Source organism: Stenella coeruleoalba, assembly GCF_951394435.1.
Source record: "Stenella coeruleoalba genome assembly, chromosome: 11".
Taxonomy (NCBI): Eukaryota; Metazoa; Chordata; class Mammalia; order Artiodactyla; family Delphinidae; genus Stenella; species Stenella coeruleoalba.
This window is the reverse complement of record NC_137157.1, coordinates 17,896,513-17,909,717: the sequence shown is the minus strand read 5'-3', so window position 1 is coordinate 17,909,717 and position 13,205 is coordinate 17,896,513.

The following is a 13,205-nucleotide window of genomic DNA, read 5'->3' as shown; positions in this document are numbered from 1 at the left end:
TGAGCTTCCGTTTCCTCATCCTCTGTAATCCCGTATATAAGGTGGGGTGGGCTTCCCTGGTGGCGCAGTGGTTGAGTCCGCCTGCCGATGCAGGGGACGCCGGTTCGTTCCCCGCTCCGGGAAGATCCCACATGGCGCGGAGCAGCTGGGCCCGTGAGCCATGGCCACTGAGCCGGCGCGTCCGGAGCCTGAGCTCCACAACGGGAGAGGCCACAACAGTGAGAGGCCCGCAATGGGGTTAGTTATACCACTAACCTCAAAGGCTGTTGAAAAGATTAAATGAACAAAACACTTAGAAGAGTACTTGGCACACTCTAAGGATGTGTACTAACTGTTGTTGTTATTATCATTATTTTCTCACTTGGAAAGAATTCCAAAATATGAACTGATTTCTAAGAAGTCATTACCAAATTAAGTGAGTTACTCACCCTCAAGTAATTTCAAAAGCAAAATTATAAGAACCCTTTCCAAAGGATTTCTTAAAACATTTTACCAATGAAATTTTCAAGCAAATACAAATGTAAAGGAAGTAGTAATAATTAACCCCATGTACTTTTCACTCAGCTTCAGCCATGGTCAACTCATGGCCAATCTACATCCCTACCCATTGCCCTGCCCCCAAGCCAGGATTATTTTGAAAAAAATTCCAGACATCCATTCTATCACTTTGTTTGTAAATATTTCAACATTTATTTCTAAAAGATAAGGACTCTTTTAAAAAACATAACCACAGAAACACAAAAAATAGCCCCAAAGCCCAGTAAATATAAATAAACCCAAACACAAAAATAAACAATAAAATCTTAATACCATCAAATATCTAGCCAGTGTTCAAATATGTGTGCTTGTTTATAGAATTATTTTTTTAGAGTTTGTTTGAATCAAGATCCAATTAAAGTCCATTCAATGCAAATGAATGACGTCTCTTAAATGCCTCTTAATCTGTAGGTCTTTCCCTCCATCTCTTTTTCTTCTTACTGACAATTTGTCTTGTTGAATAAACCAGGTTGTTGTCCCGTGGAGTTTGCCGTAGTCTGGATTTTGCTACTTTGCACCTTACAGTGTCACTTCACATCTCCTTTCCCTGATATTTCCTGAGTTGGTAGTCAGATCAAGTTACTTGATTATGATGGAATTTTTTTTTGGAAGCCTCCTTCAGAGGTACCTCTATCAGGAGGCACACAATATCTGGTTGTATTTGTTTTTGAGATATTTGCAACCACTGATGATCATTGCCTAGAACCATTAATTCTTTCAAAGTTGTAAAATGGTGTTATTCTATCATTCCTTCTTTTAACAGTTGGAGTACTATAAAAAGAAACGTTCCCTCATCAACTAATTGGTTACCCCAAAGCATAGCTTGTATAAAAAAGGCAAGGTAAATGCTTGATTCTTTCTTTTTATTTACTAGTTTTCAAAATAATGACTTGGTTCTCTAGCATCCTACAGTGTTGCCCAGAGGGTTGTTTGTTATTTTGGTCTCAGTTCTTCACAATGTGGTTATACTAACAACTGGATATACAGTTAACTTATTTTTCTTTCTTTCTACCTTTCTTTTTTTTTTCTTCCATTTTGCTTTCACTGTTAAATAATGCTTTTTGTCATTTAATTTTATTTTTTTAATTATACAAAATATCATATGGTTCCTTGAATCTACAAAACAAGGTACCTCCAAAGTCTAGCTTTTATTTCTGTTCTTTCCAGTTTCTTCCTCTCACCTATAGATAACTGTTCACTTTAATGGTATATTTTTCCATTGTCCTTTTCTCTGCCAAATAAGTAAATATACATACCGATTTGTATCTCCCTCTTTTTATATAAACATTGGCATATTATACCCACTTTTCTCCATCTTGATCGAATAACATTTATAGCAAAAATTTAAAAAGTGTATTTAATGTGTGATGTGCTTAGTTGCTATTTTAATGTTTGCTGTAATAAGTAGGCAGGGCTTCAAAAGCTAAAAAAAAGCCAAGCCCGCTGCTTTTATATTCCCAGCCGAATCAGATCCATCTCTAAGCCAGGCCAGTTTGAGTTGATAGAGTGATTGAAATCAGCCGGCTGAACGTGGGAAGTTTCCTGGAAAGGCGAGGAAAGGCAGTTTCCGCCAGAAGAAGTTCCTGTGAGAATCACGGTGCAGAGTTCTATCCTCAACATCAGACTTCTACGATGGGCTTGGGATTTGAGGACCACTCCACCTCTCAGAAGGTAAGGTGGAGGATCTCGTTAGGTGAAACACATTGGTTGTTTGGCCCTAACAAAAACAGCACCTTAGAGTGGACACTTTCTGTGTTGTTTTGGTTTGCTGTTTGCAGACTCAAAACAATCCCATACAGAGTAAGGGGTGAGGTGCACGCCAGAGCCAGGAGTCCCAGCAGCGAGCAGGGACGGGGCCTGGGCCGGCGGTGGCAGTGGGTGGAGCCAGGCTGTGGGTGGGGGTGGGGCGGGGGTCTGGGTGCTTAGGGGGCGGGGCAGGACGCCTGCCGGGAGAGGGCGTTGGAAGCTGGCCAGGCTGGGTCGGGCTGAGCAGGTGTCTTCGATCCCACAGAGCCCAACGTAAGCAGCCGAGCCTGTTCCTGCAGGATGATTCGTCGGCATGAGCCCACTCACTCCCTGCCTCCCTCGCGGCCCCCAGAACCTGACGCAGCAGAGGGCCGAGAAGGAGGCGAGGCCGGTGGAGTGGAGGAGCGAGGAGGTGGCTAGAATAATCTAGAATACTCTTGCCCTCTTCCGCAAGCAGTCTCAGGCTGCATCTCTGTGACCAGGCCTCGCTGGGAGGTCTCGTCTTCTACAAAACGTCTGCCCTCTCTGGTTCCTAAGTCTGATTTATTTGCTCAGGCTGCCTTTGGTGTACATTTAAAAGTATATTTCCCTCTGTGTTGAAAGTGGTCCCATTTCTGTGATGGAAAGAGGAACAGAACATAGTAATTTGACCTCTAAGGAAGGCTCTGCCAGTGGCTCTCAAATCTTTTGACTCAGAAAAAGGGCACACGGTGAATGATCATGGATAGAAGCACATTGATGAGGGTACATCCCCATATAGAATTCTGTGCGGCTGTGAGAAAGAGAGAGGTAGATCTATAGGCACTGATGTGGAAGGATGTACGTAACATATTGATGACTACAAAATAAAGCAAGTTGCAAAATGATACATATGTTTGTAAATATATTGGAAAAGTTCATAGTAAAATGTTATTAGAGGTTTCTTCTAGGAAGTGGGGTTGGAGAATAATTGTATCCATGACAATGCTTTCTGCTGCAAGTAAAGAAAACCTCAACTCAGTGGTTCACACAATAAGGAAATTTAGGGGGAACCTGGGATTGATTAACTCAGCAGCTCAAAACATCATTGGAAACCCAGGTTCTTTCCATCTTTCTGCTTTGCCATTCTCCGGGAGCAGGCTTTGTTCTCAGACAGCTCCGCTCATGTGGGATAGGTGCGGTAGTTTCAGGAGAAACATCCAAACTTAATATCCCTAGCAGAGAAGGCCAGAGGCATCTAGCCGAAGTTACCGCTGATCAAAGTCACCTGACACAGGAGTCCCATGTCACACTCCATTCTTGGCTGGAAGCTGCCCTGGGAAGCGTGGCCTCAGGTGCTCAGAGACTGTTAGTCAGTTACGGTCCCTGCAGCTGGAGAGCTGAGAAGACATTCTCAGGACAGTCACAAGCATTCTCTCTTTTTAAGAACAAATGCCCCAGCAGACTTTCCGTATGTGTCACAGGGATCACATGTCCTTGTGTAAACCAGCTGAGACCACTATGATTGACTTAAACGTAGACCAATCAGGACCACACCCTCAAGATGGTCTAGTGCCCACCTCCCCAGAAGAATGTGGCTACTGGGGGGAGGATGGGACACTGCAAAAAAAATTCCTTCTGTTAGGAAGAAGAAAGTGACCATATTACTTGTATAATAATAGTTATTATTTTAGTTAAGGCAGTTAAGAGAATGGGACTTGGCATCTAAAAGAAAAATATTTGATTCCATCTCTATGACTTATAATCTGTGATCTTGGGCAAGTAACTCAACATCTTCAAGTCATTATTAAAAAGTTGAAAGTGATTCTCAAGTTGAAAAAGAGTACACAAAACCTTAAAGAGATGTGAGTTTCTCTTATGTCCTAGGGAACAAATTATTTCCTATCTGTAAGGATTCAGAACATATGTGTTAGATTACACCACTTTAGGTTTAGTTATTGTTTTAATGTTTCAAAGAACTGGAAAAGTATGTTTCTTCTCTAAGCACAATGGAAAAAAGTCACAATAATTTCTTTTTAACAAGTTGAGTAAAATGTCCTTTTATTTCCTCTCAATTCGTTTGTTGTTTAGAATGACAGAAAGAATATTTCTCAGATGGTTATGACTTTTGATTACAAGGTTATGTGGCTATTTTGAAAATGATCAGTTTAGTTCTGTTTATTCATGCAATTATATATAATCTTGATTCTTAATCACTTAAATTAAATTAAAGCCCAGTATCTTAATATCACTTTAAGATACCTGCTAAGAACTCTGGGAAGTTGGGGAACCACGATTCATTAGTGGGTTTAGGTTTGGGTATTTTCCGAGAGATACTGGAAGTTGCAGAAATGAAGTGGTGTTTAGAATAAGGTCTAGGGGGCTTCCCTGGTGGCGCAGTGGTTGAGAGTCCGCCTGCCGATGCAGGGGACACGGGTTCGTGCCCCGGTCCGGGAAGATCCCTCATGCCGCGGAGCGGCTGGGCCCGTGAGCCATGGTCGCTGAGCCTGCGCATCCGGAGCCTGTGCTCCGCAACCGGAGAGGCCACCGCAGTGAGAGGCCCGCGTACCGAAAAAAAAAAAAAAAGAATAAGGTCTAGGATGTAAAGTAAGAATTCAGATCCACCCCCAAACTATGTGAGATCTTAGGAGGGTCATTTATCTTTGCTGCTTTTAAGTTTTCTTGTTTAAAAACTAATAATTAAGTTGTTTGAAGATTACAGCATATCAGTTATCTATCGCTGCATAAAAAGCCCCTAAAATTTAGTGGCTTAAAACAACAATCCTTTAATTTTCTCAAAATTTCTTTGGGCCTAGTAATTTGGACTGAGCTCAGCTAGATAGATTTTTCTGCTGGTTGTCTAGGGTCACTCCTGTGGTGACAGTCAACTTGTAGACTGGTTGAGAGCTCATTGACCTAGGAGGACTCAGCTGGGATACTCATCCTCCAGGAGGCTAGCTCAGGCTTCCTCACCTGTCATTCTCAGGGAGCAAGAAAGGGCAAGCCCAGTGTTCAAGCACTTTTTAATTCTCTGCTTGTTTTATGTCTCCTAATATTCCATTGGTCAAAGCAAGTCACATGGCCACACCACATGTCAGTGTGGGAGGGGCCTACCTAAGAGATTGGATACAGGAAAGGGTGATAGAGTGGGAGCCATTGTTGTAACAATCTACCCCAGGGATATCACATAAACCAGTCAGCAAATATGGAGAATCATATTGCAAATTTTAAAATACTAAATGAGTTATAGTTATAAAACTTGAGGATAAGTAAAGCAAGGTACTCAGAGTGCATTTAAAACTGCAAGATACTTGGAGAAAAGAGTGACTTTGAACTCAAAGTGAAATTTATCAACATAGCGAAATTTTCGTTAGTTTGACATCTGCTTGGCTAGAAATGCCCTACCCGGATGAAAGGGGCTGTGGACGGTCCCACTCTGAATCGAGCCTCATCTTGACCATCCATCTTAGGAGATTCTCTGCTCCCTTCATTTCTTTCTTTTTTTTTTTAACATCTTTATTGGAGTATAATTGCTTTACAATGGTGTGTTAGTTTCTGCTTTATATCAAAGTGAATCAGTTATACATATACATATGTTCCCATATCTCTTCCCTCTTGCATCTCCCTCCCTCCTACCCTCCCTATCCCACCCCTCTAGGTGGTCACAAAGCACCGAGCTGATCTCCCTGTGCTACGCGGCTGCTTCCCACTAGCTCCTTCATTTCTTTTCATTGCACCTAGAACTGATTGTCTTCATACATTTAACACAGTTTGTACATGTTAATTATACATACATTTGTTTGTTGTCCTTCCTTCCAGTACAGTGTATAGAAAGCTCCATGATGACAGGAAGGGTGTCTGTTTCACTTCCCAGTCTGTACCCAGCATCTAGCACAGGACTGGGCATGTAACAGGACCTAATAAATATTTCTGGAGAAGTGAATGAAATGAAAATCTACACGAATGCAACCCATACCTCCTGACTGATGTGTCCCAGAAACAAGCATCTTCTGTTCTGAGAATACAGCGAACGTTCCTGTCTCTTAATGGATGATTCATTCTGGCAATAATTTGCCAGGGGAGGGCAGTAGCTCCTTGCTTCCAACTCTTGTCTCCATAGACCTCTTCCGTTAATCAGTTCTTCCCCAATCTGTGGCAAAACCAAATCCCATGGATTCTACCTGAGCTGTGCCTCCAGAATCCCACCCTTCCTTCTACCACTGCCTTAGGGGTCTTTGTCACTTCTGGCCACAATTCCCAACTTAGCCTCAAAACTGGACTCCTTGCCAGCCGTCTTGCTCCATCCCACCTCACCTTCTTGTCAGCTGCCAGAGATATCATCATAAAAATATTTGAAAATTTAATTCTAGGGTTAAAAACCTCCCCAAAACCTAGAGAGAAGATTAAGTTCAAACATCTTGGCGTGAGGTTCAAGGCAGTTCACAGGTTGCCCTGAGGTCCCTCTCCCAGCTCCTCTCGTCACCGGCCCCCCTTCCATGCAGCCCTTGCCCCAGCCACGGGGAATGTTCCCGTGTTGAATGAATGTGCCTACCCTGCTAGAATGCCATAATTTTATGCCAGCTGTCTCCTTTACCTAGCATTTCTTTTTTTTTTTTTTTTTTGCGGTACGCGGGCCTCTCACTGTTGTGGCCTCTCCCGTTGCGGAGCACAGGCTCCAGACGCGCAGGCTCAGCGGCCATGGCTCACGGGCCCAGCCGCTCCACGGCATGTGGGATCTTCCCGGACCGGGGCACGAACCCATGTCCCCTGCACCGGCAGGCGGACTCTCAACCACTGCGCCACCAGGGAAGCCCTACCTGACATTTCTTCACCTCTCCTCCCTCCTCTAGTGATCTCCCTCCTTCTCACTGCTCAGACCTGACTCAAAATTACATTCTCAGGAAGTCAGTCCAGCCTCCATTTGTTCACATCTCTATTAAAACCCTCATACGTGATGTTGTAAGCCTGCAATCCCAGCTCCTGATGTTTCCAGCAAGCAAGAAGTTTTGTTGAAGGAAACAAATGAAGGAAGGAGGAAAACAAGAAATTAGAAATGAAAAAAAATCATGTCCCAAAGTTGGCCCCCCACCCGTAGCCTCTTCCTTCCTTCTGCCTCTCTGTTCTGCTGGGTAAGTTACTCTGAAAGACCTTCTGTGGGGCATAGCTGTTGTGATTGTCTGCCTGACATCACTTCCCTCTTCTAGAAACAGCATTCTTCAACCCTGTAGGGAAACGGGCCCCATGTAGTTCGAGTGGGTTTGCTCATATCCATCTCCCACATCTCCCAAGGGACTCCATGCCCTCAGACAAAAGGACTGGCTCAGGATTGGGCACATGACCCAAATGATACCATTCAAAATCTTCCTTGAGACTTTGCTGCCAACAAGATTTGGGAAAATGCTCTCCTTCCTCTGAGGATGCTAAGCTGGTAGGATATGTCTGAGCTGCCAGTGATCATTATGATCTCTAGTAGAGAAGTTCTGTTTAACAGAAACAGAGTCCTGATAACATCATTTGAGCTCCTGGATCAAGCTGTGCCTGAAGCCAACGACTCTCCTTTCCATGTGTCAATGAGTTGTCTTTTCTTTTAATCTAGTTATTCTGGTGTTTATGCGAGTTGTACTTGAAAAAGTCCCCAACTACTTTATTTTTTAAACAAAAAGACTTCACTATTATTCAACTTTACCCAGAGAAGGTGTGGATTAGACATGAAAAGGAAGGCACCGCCCTCACAGCATAGGGTAGGAGGCAGAGTCTTTGCGTGAGGAAACTGTGGGTCTCTAGCCCTTCTTGGGTCAGTTTCTCTGAGTCAGAGCAGAGTCTTGGGTCAGAGCAGCTTCGTTCTTGTCTAGGTATACAAGAAATCAGGCAAACCCATTTGCAAATGTAAATACCAAACCACATTCCTTTGCCCAAGATAAGCTTTTTTGGCTTAGTTCTCTTTTGGATTATTAGCACTTTTATTGTCGCAGATGTTTTCTGTATGTCTACTTTAAAATGTCTGTATTGAGAAGCCTGTTGCTCCTTTTCCAAGTACTAAAGCCATGGGCATTTCCACCTTTTTTTCCCCCTCCCAGTGATTTCCAGGAACCATCAAGTTTGCTCTTATTAATGTTCTGAAAAACCTAAAATGAACACTTACTCCTAGATCCTTCTGTCAAAGTCCATCTCAAGTACAAAAGGTGTTTCATGGCTGCCAAATAGAAATAATATGGAACTTGAGAAAGGCCTCACACATTTTTGGGGAGCCAGTTGGTGCTTAAGGAAGATAAAAGAAAGAAGCCCAAGAAATGATGGCACGTTAAGATCTCTCTGTATACAGGGCTTCAATGCCTTTTTTTTCAAATGGAGAATCCTTCTTCAGAGGTTCTTAGGGCAAAGCAAAATTACGGGCTATTTTTGGAACAAGAAACTGTAAAAGAGGCAGGATTGACAAGAATCAACTAGTACAAAAATATCTGCTTTTAAACCATTGTTGGCAGTTCAAAAAAGGCTGGTGAATCCCTGGGGTGATGTTGAGAAAGGAGCACGGGTGAAATGCCTGCAGAATAAAATCATTTGGACCCTCTCATTTGAGGACAGCTTATCTAAAAGGGTCCATGAGAAGCTGTCATTAGAAAGGAGTGTCCAGGAGGCCTGGGGAAGGACGAGCTCCATGTGGCTTGCTCATTGACCTTCCTTTGTTTTGCTCTGTAGCACCTTGAGATCATTGCCACGTCCAAGTAAAGAGAACATTTGTTCTTTTTCTTTCATTTACTTGCTCATTTGAGAAATGTGTACCGAGCAGCTCTTCTGGGTGAGGCACTGATGAGCAGTCCGTGTGACACAGGGGGGAGCAGAGGAGGTGGGTAGTGGGACTTCTGTCCCCACTCCACACTCCTCATCAGCTCCAGCCTGGATGACTCAACAAATACTGACAATAAATGCATATCGTCTGCCAGGCGCTATATTAGACACGGGGATACCACAGAACCAGTCATTCCCCCCTTGCAGTAATGGTGGCAGTTAGCAGGGGTTGATTCCTAAAGGAACCTAATAGGACCCAAAATGACGATGTTGCAGAAAGGGCTAAAACATAGCAGCAGCATTAAAGTAAGGTTATGCGTAGCAAGCAGGCAAAGTCTGCTTCACAACAAAGGGTCCAGAATGGCCAGATGTACACACCAACCGTTCTCCTTCTGCTTTGCTGAATAGACACAGTTTTGCCTTTAGGTCAGGAACCACCAACATGTGCCCTGAACACCTTGGAATCAGTGTCCAAAATGGAGTATGGCCAGGCTTCTTATCCTGTCACGTAGGATATTCTTGCAATGTATCCACCCCAATGGTGAGCCCCTTCAAGGGGGTCTCACTGAGACCAGGTGCAAATCATCCATCTCACAATTATCAATAAACAGTGCTGGCACGAATCTCCCTGGAACTTACCTTGGGTCCATGATTACGAAGCAACACAATATCTTGACTGGAGGCCAATGCTATGCAGGTACATCTTCCACTTTGGCAACTCATCTCAGGCCAATTCCGGGCCCGTAGGCATTAACCCTGGAACCCCTCTAATCCATTCTCCATGCTGCATCCAGTGCGCTTTTTAAAAATAAAATAAAACTTAGTGTGGAAAAAAAACAGAAAATAACAAGTGTTGGTGAGTATGTGGAGGAATTGCAAACCTTGTGCACTGTTGGTGGGAATGTGAAAGGATGAACTTTTGATGGAAAGCAGTATGGCGTTTCCTCAAAAATTTAAAAAAAAATAGGGCTTCCCTGGTGGTTCAGTGGTTGAGAGTCCGCCTGCCGATGCGGGGGACACGGGTTCGTGCCCCAGTCCGGGAGGATCCCACATGCCGTGGAGCGGCTGGGCCCGTGAGCCATGGCCGCTGAGCCTGCGCGTCTGGAGCCTGTGCTCCACAATGGGAGAGGCCACAGCAGTGAGAGGCCCACGTACCGAAAAAAAAAAAAAAGGAGCCTCCTTATGATCCAGCAATCCCACTCCTGGTATATAATCCAAAAAAAATGAAAGCAGGAAGATATTGGCACACCCATGTTCATAGCAGCATTATCCACAACAGCCAAGAGGTGGAAGCAACCCACACGTCCACTGACAGATGACTGGATAAAAAATATATGACATATACATAAAAAGGAATGTCATTCAGCTTTAAAAGGAAAGGAAACACAACAATGGAGAACGAATACATAGACGTACCCCTAGATTTTTCAGTTCTGTGAGCCTGTACATTCCTTTTTTAACTTAACCCAGTTTAAGTTATAGCCACTTGTATCTAACACAGAACTGTACGTACATTATCTCATTTATGCCTCATGGCAACCCTATGAGATAATTTTTTCCTTTTTTTTTTAAATTTAGGTAAAATTTATAAGTAGTGAAATGTACAGATCAATGCAATTGTCTGATTCAATAGGCTTACAAGGTAATTTTTTACTTAGGACATTTTTAGTTGCACATAACAAATCTATTTGATATGGCTTAAGGGAAAAAAGGAGTGGGGGAAATTATTATAAAGATATAGATATATCTCATGGTACTTAAGGTCCCTATTGCTGCATAACGAATCCCCACAAACCTAGCAGCGTACAGCCACATCCCATATATTGTCTCACAGACTGATATCCAGGGATCAACCAGGCCGAGTGCTCATCTGGAGGCTCAGTAGAAAAATCTGCTTCCAAGCTCATTCTTGTTGCAAATTCAATTCCTTGCAGTTGTAGGACTGAGGTCCTAATTTCCTTTCCATCTGTGCCACTCTCAGCTCCTAGAGGTCACCCACAGTTTCTTACCACGTGACCCCATAGGCAGTTCACAACAGTACTTCTCAATGGGCCGGGGGATGATTTTTGATCCCCAGGGGACAGTTGGCAATGTCTGGACTAATTTTTGGTTGTTATAACTGGGGGACAGGGAGGCTACTGATAGCTCATGGGTAGAGGCCAGGATGTTGCTAAACATCCTACAATGCACAGGACAACTCATCACAACAAAGAGTTACCCCGGCCCAAATGACGATAGTGCCAAAGTTGGAAAACCTCGATATAGACTAACAAAGGGGAGGCTTGAGGAAAATCGGGGCACTGCTACCAGAAGAATGGGGGCCTAGATGTTGGCAAAACTCATAGATTCCACTGTAAGTACAGTGCCTGGCCCAGAATAGGTTTGGGGCTTTTGGTTTTGGTTTTTTTAAAAATCAAATTGTTTATTGAGATAGGGACCCCACAAAAATAGTCACCTATGGTCTCACACACACTAGGGGTGGCCCTGATGAAGGTAGTTCACAAGACTTATAAGACCTGGTTTCTGCTTATAGGTAACTTTGAATCAGGATAATCTAAATATCTGCAATTGTTTCATTTGCTTCAGAGAAGCCTACCTTTTACCTTCTTCCATTTTTTGAGTTATAATTGACATTCAGCACTGTATAAGTTTAAGGTGTACAGCATAATGATTTGACTTACATCCATCATGAAATGATTATCACAAGTTTAGAGAACATCCATCAGCATAGATACAAAGTTAAAGAAATAGAAAAAAATTTTTCCCTTGTGTTGAGAACTCTTAGGATGTACTCTCTTAAAAACTGTCATATCTAAATGCAGCAGTGTTAATTGTATTTATCATGTATATTACATCCCTAGTACTTATTTGTCTTATAACTGGTAGTAGTTATAACATTTTTAAAAAAATATATTTATTAATTTGGTTGCTCCAGGCCTTAGTTGTGGCAGGCGGGCTCCTTAGTTGTGGCAGGTGGGCTCCTTAGTTGTGGCATGTGAACTCTTAGTTGCGACATGCATGTGGGATCTAGTTCCCTGACCAGGGATCAAACCCGGGCCCCCTGCATTTGGAGCATGGAGTTTTAACCACCGTGTCACCAGGGAAGTCCCGGAAGTAGTAGGTTTTTAATCATTTTTCTTTTCTTTCCTTTTTTGTTCTTTCCGTGACTTGTTTTCCCTCCCTACTTCTGACTGCAGCCTCTTCACAGACATCCTCTTAGAAATAAGCCTTCCTCCACCTGTCCATGAAGACTAGTTACCACAGTCTCTCCCATAACCTAAAGCCCTTGAGGAATTTCATGTCCCCCTTGAATAATGAGGGGTCACTTTTCTCCCTGACTCCAGGCCACTCCCACCTGCCATTCTGAACACATCACAAATGGAAGAAGGCATGTGATGATAAAAGGATGGTGTGTCTGTTGAATTTGCACACTTCCTCAGACAGTCATATGTATTCTTTTGTGGCCTGATTTCCTCCCTCGGTATCAACAATAATAGCAAATTCATGCAACAGCTGCTTTTCTCTCCTTCCTTTTCTCCCAGCTCTGTCTCCCTTCACCATGACTTAACCGTGATTCAACTTTTTTAAAGAAGTCTCTTTTTAAATATGGTTTGCATTCATGATTCAAAGATCAAGAGGTATGAAAAGATATATGCAGCAAAAATCACTCCCACCTCTGTCTCTGCTTCCCTAATCCCTCACTGGAAACAACTACTGTTACTACTTAGTTTGTATATCCTTACAGAGAGATTATCTGTATTTACAAGCAAGTACTTATATAGATTCTTCTTCTCTTTCCTTTTTCCTTCTTTTTTTAAAAAATACCAGAATGGTAGTATGCTACTCATGTGGCTATGTATCTTGCTCTGGCTTATGATACTTAAAAATTATTTTGGAGATTGTGCATATCAGCACATAACAGCTCGCTCATTCTTTTTATGGAGGTCGACCATTCCATTTTTTGGATGTTTCAGAATTTATTTAACCAGTCCCCTCTTGCTGGATGTTATGCACTGAATGTTTGTGTCCCCCCAAATTCATATGTTGTATCCTAATGCCCAGTGTGATGTTACTAGGAACTAGGCATTTGAGCAGTGATTAAGTTATGAGGGTGGAGCCCTCATGAATGGGATTAATGTCTTTATAAAAAAGAGTCCAGGGGCTTCCCTGGTGGCGCA